This window comes from Balaenoptera acutorostrata, chromosome 10 (assembly GCF_949987535.1).
Source record: "Balaenoptera acutorostrata chromosome 10, mBalAcu1.1, whole genome shotgun sequence".
Classification (NCBI taxonomy): Eukaryota; Metazoa; Chordata; class Mammalia; order Artiodactyla; family Balaenopteridae; genus Balaenoptera; species Balaenoptera acutorostrata.
This window is the reverse complement of record NC_080073.1, coordinates 29,142,830-29,159,979: the sequence shown is the minus strand read 5'-3', so window position 1 is coordinate 29,159,979 and position 17,150 is coordinate 29,142,830. Positions and strand designations below refer to the sequence as shown.

General features: G+C 37.1%; 1 protein-coding gene and 1 pseudogene across 15 annotated transcripts in view; both read right to left on the bottom strand.

The window, feature by feature from the left end:
- The window catches only part of FHIT (fragile histidine triad diadenosine triphosphatase), a 1,493,627-nt gene that overhangs the window by 1,176,293 nt on the left and 300,184 nt on the right, over positions 1–17,150 (bottom strand). The gene's annotated exons all lie outside the window — the stretch shown is intronic.
- On the bottom strand, positions 7,474–7,548 carry LOC114239162 (U4 spliceosomal RNA; annotated as a pseudogene).

Here is a 17,150-nt window from a genome sequence, read left to right as displayed (position 1 = left end):
TCTTCCTAACTGCCCACATTTTCAGCCTCTCTCTTGTCCTTTTCACCTCTTCTATTCAGAGCAGCTGAAACTACTACTTTTTAAAAATATAAATCAGATCATGTTATGTCTTTCCTTTCAGTCCTCCTGTAGTTTCCCTTACAATAAAAATCTAAAAGCTTCACCATGGCTGAAAAAGTCCTGTGCAATCCAGTCCTGCCACCTCTTCAATGACATGTCCCACTGCTCCCTTCTCATCCCCACACTGGCCTCCAACAAGCACAGTCCCAAATCAGATCCTCAGGCCTTACTATTGCTTCTAGCTAGGATGCTTGTCCCTCAAATATTCATATGTACCCTCTCCTCTTAACTTTAATCACATTTGTCCTCAAATGTCACCTTATCAGAGAGGTATTCTTTGACTACCCAATCTAAAAGGCAACCCAAAGCTCTAACAATGCATGCTGATTTACGTTCCTTATACCACTTACTCCACTTTACATTACATTATAATATGCATATGTGTATCAATTTATTATCTTTATCTCCTTCTAGAATGTAATTTCTATGAAGGCAAGAAGAAGCAAAAATATAAATTGTGCATCCCAACCAGACACAAAATCATACTGTGATTGTGAATTATATCCATAGTTGTTAAAACATCATTTAACTTACTTTGGGTCAAATTCATTCAACACAGCAAACATTTAATGAACTTCTAATTATATATGGGGCTATTATGTATTCTGTTTATAATATGCATTACATTACATAATATGTATTATATATATTATGTATATGTAAATATATATATTATATATTATTTAATAATATATAAATATAATATAAATATTATATATAAATATTATATATTATATATTATATAATGTAATACATATTATAAACAGAATATATATTATATAATGAACATTTAATTAATATGGGGTTCCAGAAGCACAGGTCCCAGTGTCTATTCCTGGAGACAGAACTTTACAGTGTTTAGGAGACAAGACACAAAATATGAGCTATTGAAATACCAGGTCAAAACATTAACAATCAGAAGCCAACATAAGTAGGACAGATAATAAATGTCAGGAAGTTCGGACGAGAGACTTGTGTAGGCTAAGAGGGTGAAGGAAAGTTTCAAAAAGAAAGACGGAGAGGATCAGGAAAAGGAAACTAGAAGGAGGAAAGCATTCCAGTTAAGCTCACAGCATAGGGAAAAACAGATTATACCAGTGATCCTCAGACTTCAGGGCATGGAACCCTGGGGCTAGATGGTCACTGACAGGACAAAACAAAGATTAATAAAGTTATGTCCCTTTCAGTTCTCTTTCAATCTTTCTAATTCATCCAATGAGAAATATTAATTAGTGCTAACATGTCAAAACACCTTCCTAACACTTGGCTAACATGAATAGCATCATTTTATTTTTGTTATATTCCCCTTTAAAGTTTCATTCCCTTATTTATTGTAATGGATTTTATCTTCCATTTATGGAACACTATGTGAGTTTCTTTATATATAAACTCATTTAAGTAAGTAAAATGAGTTATTTTAAAGCCAGACATTAAACCAATCCTGGACCAGGTGGCTGGGAAACTACCTGCCCAGACACAGTAGAGCCCAGCTTTAAAGTAAGCAAAGGGTGCTCAGCGGAGAAAAGCAGAAAGGGAAACTCTTGTCAAAATGCAAGAGGCCTCATGGCAGGCTAAAGATTTTGAAAAATATTCTGTAGGCCTGTTTCCCAACTGGTTACAAATTCCTTGGAAACATGCCCTTTGCACAAGAGTGTGGCATGCCTCTCATTTTTAAGACTGCATGAACTATGACAATCGTCAATTCCATTATATAAAGTTAAAGACAAAGTAGAAAAAAGCTAACATTACTCAATACTGTATGAGAAATATAAAAGCACAAGCATAACTACAGTTTTAATTTAAAAAATTTTTGTCTGTATCAATTAGGATCTGGGCAACAACGAAGTATACACAAAACACTCAACTGGAGTAAGCTGCAGAACTTTTTACAAAGGTGTGGTAATGGTGTGGGGAAACCAAGGGTTAACGCAGTATGTGGGGTTAAGGGAGGAGCCCATTTATAAAGCCAACAGAGAAGAACCTCCCAGGCACAGAACAGAGTAGAAAGTGGGTATGAAGGGATAAACGGAAGATACCCAGCACAAAAACAAGGCTATTTTCAAATACCTGCTGGGTAATTATTTACTACTGTCTAATCACTAGCTTGAGGTTGGGCTTTGGGCTACAGAGATTGAGTGTAGACAGCCTGGACTTAAACTTCAGCTTGCCACTCATCAGCTATGTGAGTTTCTTATGTCACTGAACTTAGTTTTTCTGATAAAATGGGGGACAATAGCAGTATTCACCATAAGGCTGGTGTGAGAGCAAATGAGTAAATGTATATGAAGCACTTAGCATACTTTGCCTACAATAAATGTGTTGTGCACGTCAGGGGGTGGGAGAGGGTCATGTTAGCCACCAAAATGTTTGAGAGAAACCTACAGGAGGAAAACTTAAAATTGTGGAAATTCTCAATTTAAATTCCATTAACTTAATACTTCATACGACTTGGCCAAGAAAACCCACATAATTCTAATCTATTGATAAAATATCTGCAAGGCATACAAAGCAGGAAAATTATCTAAACTAGTAGAGGCAGGTAGGGGTGATGGTGGTGGCAGCGGCAGGGAGTGGACAGTAAAGACCTCCTGGAGAAGGCGACATTTAAAACGAGACCAATCTGAAGCCAAAGAGGAGTCAGCTAAGGAAAGAGGTGGGTGAAGAGGGAGCAGAGGGCACCCAAAGTGTCAAGGCCCTGGAGAAGAGGAAACATTACAGGTTTAATGAACCACATGACCTAGACGTGAAAGAGTAAAGGGAGCTTGGGGAAGACTCTAGCTGGAGAGGTAGAACTCTCAGCCATGCTTAAAGAGTTTGAATCATATTTTTTGTGAGGGCAGTGAGAAACCTTTGAAGGGTTTTAATCTGGGAAAAGACATAATCCCATGATCAGACTGTCATAGTTAGAAAACCACTGCTAAAGGGAATGGAGAGCCATTGAAGAGTTTTGAGTCAAGGACTGGACAAGAAAAATGGTGTTTCAAACTTACTTTTTATCATTTTAGTGAATGCCTAAAACTAAAATTGTTGTAAAATGTTACAAAAATGGTTTATAAATGTCACATAATTTTTCCTTGGGTTAACTATACATGTGTGTTCATTCAATAACTCATGTATTCATTAAGACATTTATCGAGCACCTAATATATACCAGGAATTGTGCTTAGATAGGGACAGGAGAAGAAAATTCACAAATAAGCAGTATAAAAGAGCTTAAGATTTGAGAGGCAAAGGACATTTCTGAGTGGTGGGTAAACTTCCTAAGGTGGAAGCAAGCAGAGTGCATGTGATAAAACATATTCCAGAATGGTTAGAATACACAGTGCATGGGCAGTGTTGAAACACTCATTCAATAAGAATTTAGTGAGTACCTACTATGTGCTAGCATTGTACAGCCATTGGTGACACAGTGATGAACAAGAAAATGCTTAAAATATGACAAGAATAACTTTTATCATTGCACACAACACTAGGTTGATTATCAAGAGTGCGTGAGGAAGAAAAACAGAAAAGAGCAGTGCCTTAATTTAAAGACGCTTGGAGTGGCAATAAAACATTTTTAATTAAAACTTCTCTACTGAGAATAGACAATCTTTGAAAGCCTGTGTAAATGAATTACATGCAAATATACTAGTGATATTAGAGTTTTTAAAATGACATTATAACTTTTGAAATGTCAAATAACTTTGAATGTCAAATGTTACCCCCCCAATCAAAAAAATTACAATCATGAATTGTCCAGCTGATCCCAAATCAAAGCAACCTACTTAAAAGGGGAATGCCCATTCTTTACACTGATTAGAAGAAATGCCTCAAATGTGGTTAAATCTTTGCTTTGACTTCACAGACTCTTGATGCTGATACAGACCCAGAAAGTCAGCTAAGGTCCATTTGGGGCAGCTCGAGAAGGGGAGAAAATGTGTTCCCTGCCCAACACGAACTTTTCCAACTCAGCCCCTGATCGTGCCAAGACAACACATTGTAATAATGGTAATTTAATAATGCCGTCCGCTGGGCTCTGCCCAGATTAGAAAGCTCGGGAAAATAAATGAGGCTTGCAAACCAAACAGAGGGAAACTTCTCCAGGCAGTGCCTGCAGCAGGGAGATACCTAGTAATGAAATACCCGCAGTCTCCATTCTTCATACAAGAGGTAAACATTAAAAGGGAGTCTGGAAAGGTAAAGCTCTCAAAATGGAAATAAATAAATAAGCTCACCTGCCATGGTGAGATCTCTGAAAATGACTTGAAAGGACTGCCCAGAGATTTTCCCAGGGGATGTGGTAAAGTATCGACAGACATCAAGGGAGGTAATTATGTGCTTGGGCACATTTGCTGGATAAATTGGCCTCCTTACCTTCATCTTCCCGTGTGGGCACCAGATACAGAAACCGTGTTTAAACTCCACAGCGTTCTCTCAGGCTTTTACCATAAAAAGGAAATAAAAGTATACCCTGGGGGATTTCCCTGGTGGCACAGTGGTTAAGAATCTGCCTGCCAATGCAGGGGACACGGGTTCGAGCCCTGGTCCGGGAAGATCCCACATGCCACAGAGCAACTGAGCCCATGCGCCACAACTACTGAGCCCGCGTGCCTAGAGCCCGTGCTCTGCAACAAGAGAAGCCACCGCAATGAGAAGCCCATGCACCACAATGAAGGGTAGCCCCCGCTCGCCGCAACTAGAGAAAGCCCGCGTGCAGCAATGAAAACCCAACACAGCCAAAAATAAATAAATAAACAAACAAACAAATAAATTTATTTTAAAAAATGTGTCCTGGGTTCTTGGCAAATCAGTCCAGTGTTAGATAGGGACCCATTATCTTTGACCTTCACATTTTTGCCTCTTCTGACTCATAGAAAATCCTCAAAAACTCTTTAAGGGAAAGATATGTGATGTCTGAGAAATTCTCACTTTCAGAAAAAAGACACCATTCTTGCAGCATAAAAATTATAGTTGAATTAAGTGATTTCTTTATTTTTTATTTCAACTGGTCTGTTATCTGCTCAAATTTTTAAAATTTACCTAAAATAACAGAAGCTTTGTTTACTGACCATGTTATTAACATGTGAGGATAATAGCCAATCCTCTCCTTTCTCTGTTTTTCCTCTCAATCACCAAGACAACTCTAACATTCCTCCATCTTAGCTTCTTTATAGAAAAATTCTCACAGGTAACTGCCATCCTCTATCACTTCTGAAACTGGTAATGAAATGTCAGAGGAGGAACAGTTAATTAAAATTGTGGAATCCACTTTGCATCCTCTCGCAGTCAATAAAAGTACTACAGTTAAGGATACATTTCAACACATGATGTAACTAATATAAGTCACATTTTTAAATAACATTTGGCTATTAAAAATCAAAAATCATGAACGTGAACAGAATATTCGGTAAACATCTTGCTACACTGGCCATAAAACTCCTTTCGTTCAACTAGTGCAATAGATTTGATATTGAGATCAATTAAGAAGGTGTTTTCTAGTAATAAACCGAGGAACATGTCTATAATCTGCAAGGAATTTATGGGAATAAAAACTGTACCTGAATATCCCACACAGGCTTACCTGAGCTGTTACCTTCAACAAGATTTCCTCACACTCTCAGCTTACTCCATAAACATTTAAGAAAGAAACAGTACAGAACAGCAGCTGAGAGTTCAGGCTCTGGAGTGAAATGCTGTGTGTTTCAACCCTGCCTCTGCTACTTTCTAAACATGAGACTGTAATCACTTGGCTTTATTTCTTGGAGTCTCAGTTTCCTTATCTGCAAAATGGAGAAAACACTCTCTACTCTTAGGGCTGCTGTGAGGATTAAATGAGATAACATGCACGAAGCATTTTGAATAGTGACTAGGACCTTGTAAAGGCTGAATAAATATAAGCTGTTCCTCTTATTGGACACTTTATTCATTTAATAACTATATTCCCTAAGGGTCTGGTAATTTAAGAACATTCATATACCTGAAATATATTTGTTTTACACTATTGCACTGCTCATTTTTCTACATAAGAATTAGGCAGATGATACTTCAGGGTCCCTTAGTTCCAAATGCTGCCACTCATATTTAGTACAGATATCTGTTAAGCAAAGGAGAATAAACGAGTCAAATCACCTCAGAAGCTGCCAGCTTCCACCCTTGCTTGTCAACTAACTCCATGAGTCAAACTACACTCTCCAGGGAGCACCTGTGAAAGTCCCCGATTCATAGAAGTGTTTACTTTGGGGTTTGGGGTTTGTTTTCTCAGGTTTATGTCTGGGACAGCTTGCTAAAGCTAACAGTCCAGCAATTTTATTAAACTCTTCTCAATTTCAGCATTTTTAAAAGAGCATATAGAAATCACACTGGCAGTGGCTATTTAAACTTCCCAGTGGATGCCAAAAAAAAAAAAGGACACTTAAATGACCGTTTTTGAGCAGAGCCAACAGCATGTGGCCTAATTATCCAACTACATGAAAAATTCTATGGATTTTTAACCAGAGTATAAGGGTTTGATATGCACAGTTCAGAACGCAAACGGCTACCTCACTGGGGGGCTGTAGAACTTTTCAAGTCTAAATATAAGGTCCAGGTCTAACAGGGTAAGTTTCTTCTCTGTTTTTCCTTCTGATAACTTATAAGAAATGATAAATGAACAAGACGCTTAGAAACTGACATAGCTAAGCCACTAATGAATACAACTAAAGAAAATACCATTGTGCTAAGTGCTCTCCATTTATTTCTAATACAACTTTCTGAGGTAGGTATAATTATGCACATTTTACAGATGAGGAAACCAAACTCAGAAAGGGTGAGTGCCCTACCCCAGAGGGCAGGTATCAGAGCTGGTGTCCTGGTTATCCTCTATTTGCCCCTGCAGACCCTTTGTCTGCCCTGTGGTGGCCTCTCCTCTGCAGCCCTCTGCAGCCCTCTGCAGCTCTCATGCCTTCTGGCTTCTGTTGGGTTAACACAGGAGGCAGACAGCTTTCCCTTATTGTCCCTCCCTTAAAATCATTACCCCTTTATTCTGTTTTCTTCATCACTTATGTAAACATTAGCATACACTTAGTCATGAATTCATTCAACGATATTCAGCGTGGAGTCTACCACGTACCAGACACTCTATTTAGGTGCTGAAATACTGTAGTAAATAAGACTCACGTGGCCCTTGCCCTATTTATTTTCTCTTCCTTTCTTTTCCAACTTAAATATTAAATATAAGGGATTTCCTAAAATCAAATACCATGTCTTCTACAAATCTTTGGGCAGTGCTGGACACATTATGGATGCTCAAGAGTGGATGGATAAAAGAATGATTCATGGATAAGAGAAAATCATCTGAAGTATCTGCAGGTCCAGGATAGAAGCTACCAAGCCTAAGACTTTTTCAATTAGCTGTAATCGTGCCTCGGATAAACCTCATTGGCTATGATACTACCACTGCACAAAGCTTAATACTAAGATTTTTTCAATAATTTTCTGAGCAAACCCATAACAGTGCTGCTCGTTACAATAAGAATTAAGAACAATGATGATACCTGGTGTTGATAAAGATGAGGTGAAATGAGCATTATTATAAACCACTGGACTGAGTATGAATCAGTGCCACCTTTCTATATGGCAATTTGCTTAAACACCACAAGCAAGTGACTTGGCTAATTGGCTTCCAGAAACAAATCCTAGAAGCACAATTAAGGATGAGTCCAAAGATATAGTTATAAGTATGTTATGAATAATTTGAAATTTTTAAAAATGGTAATGACCTAAGTGTTCAGCAACAGTGGATTTGATTAATCTTTTCAGGCACATCATATAATGAAATACTACAAATGATTAAAGATAATACCATATCATATATTTCATGACATGAACATATTCGCATTAACTGAAAAAGGAGAATACAAAGTTTTATGTAGAATAACGCAATTTTTCTTTTAAAAAAATTTTGATATAAGAAAATGGTCTAAAATTGCATTGTCCAACAGAAATACACGTAATTTTAAAGTATTTAGTAGTCATATTTTAAAAAGTAAAAGATGAAAAAAAAGTAAAAGATGAAATTCAGATAAAGATATATTTTAATTAATCCAAACATACACAAAATAACAATAGCCTAAATTCTCTTTTTGAAATTTGGTGTGTAGTTTATACTTCTAGCACATGGTGTCAATTCAGTCTTGTCATGTTTTAAATATTTACGAGCCACATGTGGCTAGTGGCTACCAGATTGGACAGCTCGGGTAAGCCTTAAAAGCAGGTATGGAGAGTAGGAATTTGTATGATTTTTACTTTCTTCTTTTGTTTCTCCATCCTTTTACAATTACCATGTATAATTTTGCTGTTGACATATACTACTTCTGTGATACAAAAACAAAGTTGTTTTTAAATACTAAGAACAGAGTTTTTTTTCTGTCTCTGGAATACTTTTTGTCTCATCGTCTCTGCAGTTCACAGACCACCTGCTTCCTAGAATTACAAAAATGTTCTCCTTTCTTCCCCTCTCTTTATAGAGACTTTGAATAGCTACCTAGCTTCAGCCCTTGGGCAAGTGAGTTAAGGATCAAATAGTGTTGCTCTTCAGAGTCACAGCTAAATCAGCCCCTGCTTTCCAGTGATGTGACCCCGAATCTATCAAGACTCCAAGCACTGTTTTAGAAGCTCTCCTGGGCTTGTGGAAGGGCATGGAATGGGACCGGAAAGCGCTTAATTTGAGGTTAATTAAATAGTGATGACAAGCCTTAATCTCCAACTTGTCATCAGATTGTAAACACTGATCACAGCTGCAGCCATCTGCAATAAACCTATTGAGAGAAATCTTGACCAGAATGAAATGAGTATGTTGATGACCCAGATGAAGCTGAGAGAGATGAGATCAGAGAAATCCAGGCTCTTGTAACACCAGGAGAAATGGAGACCCGAAAGGAGAGAAATCAGAGGAAAATGTGTCAAATCTGATTCCTTTACAGTCCTACCAAAAAAAACAAAAAAATTACTGGACCCCAGGAGCCTGGAGGATGAAAGAAATAAAGGTGAAGATGTAAATCCATTGAACTGAGGACCTGAAAGAAACTGAAATAGCTCTGCCACTATTAACACCTGATGGGTTTCTGTGGAAAATATGTCTGAGCCACGTGCCTGTGCTGGGGCCTCTGGACCAATAGCTATACCAGCGGAAGTGAACTACAGCAGGAGATTCCCAGGGAGGGAGGTGGGGAATAATATTTACAGGTCAGGCACTTCACATGTAATTTACCTGATAATTCTCTCAATTATTTTATAAGGTATTATTATTTTCTCCATTTTAAAGAAGAAAACTCTAAATCTCAAAGAAGTACCTACCTCACCGAAGGCCATGCAAAATATGGGTTGAACCCGGATTTGAATACAGACTAACTCCCTCACGTAAGCTCTAAACCTCGGGCAGCTCTGCCTCGAGCTTTGCGGTAGTGGTAAGGAAGTGATCAAGGTGAAAGAATAGTGAAGTTCATGAGGAAGACGGAAAGAAAAGAGCAAAAATTCCCCAAAGAGGATCTAACTAGGAAGTTAGGCGACCTAATGGAAATCTGCAAGGTGGGTGAACATTCTGGTACCACTGTTCTCAGTGTACCTTAAAAGTGCCCTTTCTGGCCTCACTGACATGGAGAACACTTCCTCATTCTTCAAGACTCAGCACAGGTCAATCTGCACCTAGTCTGTGAAGCCTTTCCCAAACCTCCTGGTGAGACCAGCACTTTTTTTTTATATTAACAAAGTGGGAGGCATTAGGAAGGAGATGACTTCAGTATAATTGGCTGGACACCATGCCACGTGTAAAGTTAGGAAGGAGAATGTGAACCTGAGGATGAGAAAAACTGAAGTAAAAGAACCATGACAGTTGTCAAATAGTTAATGGACTAAGATGTATGGTTTAAATCTCTGTACTCTTCCCTGAAGCCTTTTTGGAGTAAGATAAAACATTCATTCCTTCATTCATTGCCTAGTGTTATGACAGTGCTAGTGAAAATAGCAGTGAGCAAAACCAGACACAATTCTGTTGTCAGGATACATGCATCTAACAGGGATAACACATTCATAATAAAAAGATCACAGAAATACATGGAAAACTGTGATACATACTCCAAATAATAGGTAAATAGCATGTGATGATTTTGTCCAAGATACAAAACTGGAATCGATAAAGAGATTTTGCAGGGAAATAAGCTTCAGTTCATTATTTGGAAGAACTTTGAAATAATCCACACATTCCAGAAATGACCCCATGAATGAGTACACTTCCCCCTCCTGACATTGGACAGGCCCAGGCTGAGGCCGGAGGACAAAAGGGTCCAGTGCCAGACAACTTCGCAGGTCTCTTTCAGCTCTTAGAAACTATGATTCTATCATTCTAAAGAAAATATTGTCTCAGATGGTAATTAGAATTTGATAGCTTGAACTTCCAGGAGACTCAGGAAATCTGTGCAGAGAAGAATCATTTTCTGTACATAGAGGGGAGTCAAGCAAAACTGAGTCTCCTAAACAGCACTGATATACCTCTGTTTTACGTACTGCCCTGGAAGCTTTGTGAGTACAGGGGCCCATGGGCTTGCTCATCACTGACTCATCACTGCACGGCACATAGCGCATACTAAATATTTGTTAAATGAACAAATAAATATAGTACTAAAATGTACCAGCACAAACACACTCACTTATAAAAACTTTCTTCTACTGTTATAGACCTTAAAATTGAACTTTCTTGAATAACTAATGAACATGAACATCAGTCAATCACTTGCTTCCTGATTAATAGCTAGGGTCCCTTGTCCAAGCACTCACTTAGTTCAATTAAAAATTAATAATTTTCCATGGAATAAATACACACTACACATAGTACATGAGGGGTTCCACTTTTAATAAGCAATTAAGTAATGCAGAGAGGCTAAGAATCTATTAACTAAGAGAGAACTCCATGAACTTGCCCTTCAAGTCATCATTCATTTACTACCCATTTCTCTTCTAAATTTTTAAATTAGCCTGGAAAAAAGTAGTTCTGAAAACAGAATAAATAACGCCAATATGTTGTCATATTTCAGTTAACATTTGCAGGCGACACAATGTGTTTTTGTTAAACAGTGTGTTTTGTTTGTTTTTATTCCTTTCTTTGACATGAAGAATACATTAGGGAAGATCAATACAAAACTGAGGCACTATATGTAAAATGTGAAGGGTCTATTCATCGAAAAATTATGAACCATGCTATAGAACTTAGCCAGGTCAGAGCTAAATTAAATTATTGATCCATTCATTTTTCCCCTTTCTATGTGACTATCCCCTGATTTTTTATAACATACAATATTGCCTAAATAGCAAATGAATCATCTTATTCTAGGCCCAGCATGTCTGCTGACTGACAATTTTCTAAAATTAATCGTCATATTGTTAGCATTCAGATTTATAAATTGAGCTCCCCTCACATAAACATCTAAATACCCAACGTAAAATTTATAAGCTTTTGTAGCATGAACTCAAAGGGAAAGAGGGTAATTTTCACTTTTTTCAATACAAAAATACAAAGAAAAAATGAAATGTTGTTTTTCTTAACACCATTTTCACTACTTTATGGTCCTTGGTACATTTCATTGATGAGGCCAAAACGTATTCACTTGACTTTTTAAAAATGACTTAACTACTACTAAGCAAAATGATGCAATCAACACTTTGTGAATTGAAGTCTTTTAAATTTTCAGACTTAAATCTTCCTCAAGATGTGCAACATCAAATTCTATAAGCAGGTTTACCAATTGCTTTGGGGATTTCTTTGAATACAAAAAAACCCTCATGCCCAATCAGCCTCCAAAGTGACAGAATGTATCTTGAATTAGGATCTTCTCTCACCTTATGAAAAGGGAAAATGGGTAAACAATTTGTAGGAAATGTAAATTCCACAGATCCACATCAATTTATGAAAAAGAAAGCTGACATAAGAGTTCTTGGTAGAAAAGATCTTTGATTTGGGGCTGTATTTAGCCAGTAACTTTTGCCTCCTGGGAAAATATTTTCTCTTTAACAAAGTAGTGTCAGATACAGAGGCCTGTTCATTTCCTCTAATGGAGATAAGATCATTCTGACTGGTGCTCCAAATAAGGCAGAAATTTCCCCTAATGTGTAGTTTGAACATTGTATCAAAATACAGTAAAATGCCGTTTCAGAGTCTGATGAGAAAAACATGTGAGCTCACAAAATGTCGGCCTCCCTCACGTGGAGAAATGGTCCATCGCTTTTCTTCACGCTGATTGTCACTGCAAGAAGTTCCCGGCATCAGGGGCATGTCCCACTGTCTCACACAAATGCCAATTCCTGTTGCTGGGACAAGGGGATTCTAGCCTCACAGCAGGCCTGAGGGACTCTATTTCTCTACAGGTCTGCTCCAAAGCTGAACGCCCTTTGCACTAGAAATCAATGTCATCCAACAAAAACTTCAGGAGAAAGTTAAATACCAGCAGCAAAATGTCTCTTGTGTACCAGTCTCTCCCCACTGTGTTTCTGCCAGGTGACAAGAAACAGTGAGGAAAACGGAGCAAGCAAGGGCTGAAGAGAGAAAAATTGAAGAATTGCAGAACTTGAGCGTTGGAAAGGGGCAAAGTTTCAAATAAGAAAAGACTCAAGCAACTTACTGTGCAGAAATGTAGAATGCCATCTGAGGAAGGGCAGCAGGCTCCCTCCCCAGAGACCCAACTGAAGGTCATCTATACCTTAGGAAGTTCCTTCACTAGGTTTTGGCATCCTGGGCCTTGGGATTCTCAGCACACAAGACAGAATCCCTCTCTCAGGAGGTGGACTTCATAAAACAAAGCTCACGAGTCCAGCGGCATGAACCCAAAATATCGAAGTAGAAGTCTACAACTTGTAATATAACTGCCGCACAGACGTCAGAATGACCAGAACGTTCCCTTCCTGAAGATGTCCTCCATGCAAAGCCAAATCCTAATCAGACAGCAATCTGACGTGAAAGCAATCTGAACAAGAGGAGTTCATATGATGAATTGAATGTTAAACGGCATCAGGGGGAATGGAGTCAACCAATGGGAGAAAATACACAACGTGCGCTGGCTGCAGCTCCCTGTATCCACTGCCATAACAGGAATGGCCTTGCCAACAAAACAAAGCTCCTAGTTCCTCACAGGAGACACATCTCCTCCAGAGAGGACTACATGTGCATGCCTTCCGCGTTTCCATTGCTATGTACCCACAATTTGAATGGCAAAATCCTTCTTTTGTCCTAAAAAACCTGCATCATTTTCTCACTGTGAAGTAAAATATATTCCTTGTAACAAATGAACATATGAAAAAGAGTAGAATAAAAATTATTCTATTTCTTCCACCTAAGAAATTGCAGGTGGATAATCTTTCAGTCTCTTTCTTAGGTTGACCATATAAAATTTCCATTTTGCAGATAAAAAACAGCCATTTAACATTAATTTCACATGATCCAACCTAATATATGGGTTTGTACATACATTATATCAAAGTAGGATCACATATTACATTCTGTTTTGCTGCTTTTCTTTTAATTAACCAGGCCCCATAAATAGCTTTCCATGTCATAAAGTAATATCATGACAGATACTCTTGTACATGCTTCCTTGCCAAAGGCTCTGATTATTTCCTTAGGGAACATTGCTAGACATAGAATTGTTGGGTCAGAGTATGCACACACCCATTCATTTATATATTACTTATGGCGGCTTTCACCCAATAACAGCAGAGTTGAATAGTTGGAATGTGGACCCAACAAGCCTACAATATTTAGTCTCTGGTCCTTTACAAAAAAGTTTGCCAACTGCTGACCTGGAGTCTTCAGTTAGGTAGAGACAGAACACCCACAATGGAACATCCACAGGCCACAGACTCCCCATTTGTAAAATTCACCATGATTACAAGCAGATCTCATCCATTTCAAATGTTTTCTACTCTTTATCATTTTTTAATCAGTCCAAAGGTTCTATACAAGTCCATTTATCATTAGAATAGTGTTAAAGAATACTATTAGAGAAATTTAACTCTATTATTTTTAACCACAGAAATTACTGTAACCTAAGATATAAATGGGAACCAAATCAAACAAGATGTTATAAAAATTCCTTTCTTGTATAATAATCTATAGTAAACATAAACATGCTCTTAAACATTTAATATAAACATTGATTATTAAATAAAAAGACTTAAAAGATATTTCATTTCTTCGGCCTTTGATTTCAAACAGCTAAAAATTTGAGGCTGGATTCCCTTTACTCATGAGCAAGACTCAGAAACTTGGCTACGGAAAAAACACATTTAACTTTTCACTGAAAAAGAATCACACAGACCACGTCTGAATATTTACAAATTCCTCGTTAATTAGATTTTAATCTACATGACTATACCATATGCTAGAAAGTCATCCAAATACAAACTCTATGAGACGGTTTTACTGCCGTTACTTTAAAGAGCCATTTAAAAGATTTTCTATGGGATGAAGATTGGGTGATTTATCATGGTTTTATGCTCCTTTAATCTGCACCATCTTCCCGTTGTAAAATAAATATTGGTTTTAAAATAAATGGTTCTGCCCAGGTTTTGATGAGAAAAATTGCCCTGTAAATCACAAGCTCACCTGTGCCAATTCCAAGTCCAATGTTAACTAGCCCATTCTGATGAAAAATAAGTCAATTTTATAGAACAAAATCTAAGGAAGACAATTACAGAAGTATATTATCAATGCTGCAATGTAACTAATTTGAGATATGAGCTTCCCCACTCCCTGTTTTTTCAATTCTCAAAAAAAAAAAAAAAAAAACTAGTTGATGCCAAACTGGTCTTTCAATTGGACTTTTAAAAATGTATTATTTACCACAGTTTTTATTATATTCTCTCCAACTCCAATATACAAGTTATGTAATTGAAAATAAATACAAGCAAATCTGAAGGGTTATATGATAACATCTTTATCAATCCCTTTTTTCATACTCAGAAGGCCACATCAATTTAACAAGTTGCCTCCTTGGACTATTTCACAGACCTCTGAGAAAATGACAATATATGTATCTTCCTATAGTAAGCATAGTGGCTAAACACTTTGGAAGATATGAATGGTTTCAAGCAGCACTTCACTAATTATCTGTGATGAAATACTAGTTGACTGCATTATTCCTTTGCAATATGTTGTGGGCTGGTGAGACATACACTTGGATATTGTGGCAATGCCAAATTGCTATAAAAGTTTCTAAACTTGCACTGTCCAACAAAAATAAAATGCCAGCCACATGTGTAATTTTAAACTTTCTAGTAGCCATGTTAAAAACTGTAAAAAGAAACAGGCGAGATTAATTTTAATAATATGTTAATGTAGCCCAATATATCCACAATCTTATCAGTTCATATAATATAATCAATATAAAAATATTGTTGATGACAAATACTATATGTTACCACTTCTACATGGAATCTAAAAAATATTGGGTTGGCCAAAATGTTCGTTCGGATTTTTCCATACACTCTTGTGGAAAGACCTAAATGAACTTTTGGCCAACCCAGTAAAACAACCAAATGAGTAAGACAAAACAGAAACAGACTCACAGATATAGAGAACAAACTAGTGGTTACCAGAGCAGGGAGGGGCATAAAAGGGGTAGCATTTTAAGAGGTAAAAACTACTATGTATAAAATAAATAAGCTATAATGATATATTGCACAGCACAGGGAATATAGCCAATATTTTATAATAATTTTAAGTGAAGTAAACTCTATAAAAATATTGAATTACTATGTTGTACACTTGAAACTAATATTGTAAATCATCTATACTTCAATAAAAAATATTATTGAAATATTTTACATTCTTTTTTAATACTGTCCTCAAAATCCAATGTGTATTGTACACTTACAGTATGTCAATTCAGACTGGCCACATTTCAAGTACTCGATAGCCACATGTAGCTAGTGGCAACTGTGCTGGACAAGGCAGTCCTAAATCCTTACTCTCAGTGTCTGACCTCCCTCTTCACATTTTGAGTAGTACTGTCTAAACCACTGCTCCCTTCAGAATAGCATCTCTAAGTTTCTCTTCTGTGATTTTCTGCCTGATGTTTTATAATTGAGGTCTCCATTTCAGATAAGGCCAACACTTAAAGAAATTAGCACACTCATGATTGTGGCTTACTTTATCCTTCCTTTCAGGAAGGGAATCACCATTAACAAGGGATGGATGCAGAAGCCTCCTCTGCTCTCCTTTCTCTAGAAGCAACCACTACTCTGAATGAAGCTGGTTTATTTCCTTCCCATCCTTGTTTTAATACTTTCTTTACAGATTACATTCTTAAGCATCTACATAAAGCTATTAAGAAGGGGAAATATGTTTGTGCTCTACTTAGACGTGTGAATTTAATGTATTTGGCTTGTATAAATGCTTACCATATTCCAAAGGCTACTGCTGAAACCGATTTTCACACCTTTCTAACCATCCACTCTATGATCTATGACTTTGGACCCTGTAATGCCTTCTAGCTTGGGTAACTCCTACCCATTATTTAAGTCCCAGCTTAAATGTCACTTCTTCAGGAAACCTTTGTTAATCTGCCCTTTGCCCAAATAAGATTAAGTTCCCTGTTAAATGCTCTGACCCTTCCTATACTGCACTTACCTCAACTGTAAATATCTGCTTTTGTAATGATTTGTTTAATGTCCATCCCCCGCATGAAAATATAAGGTAGCACCAGCACAATTCCCAGTACATAGCAGATGTCCATAAATACGTTTCATATGATTGAATGATTTTCTCTTCCATTCATTTACTCAAACTCAGTTAGAAATCATGTTTCTCAGTCTCCTGTTGTGACATGAGCTTAGAATGTGTATATCATAAATGTATTGGGCACCCCTATTTATTAAAATGTATGTTTCAAATATATTACTATGAAGTTACTCATAGTGCATTCTTTTGACCTTTTATTCTCTATTATACATATATTAGGTCCCTTTTTTCATTTCTAATACTATTCGTGTTCTCTCTGTCACTCTTACTCTTTCTTTCCTTCTTT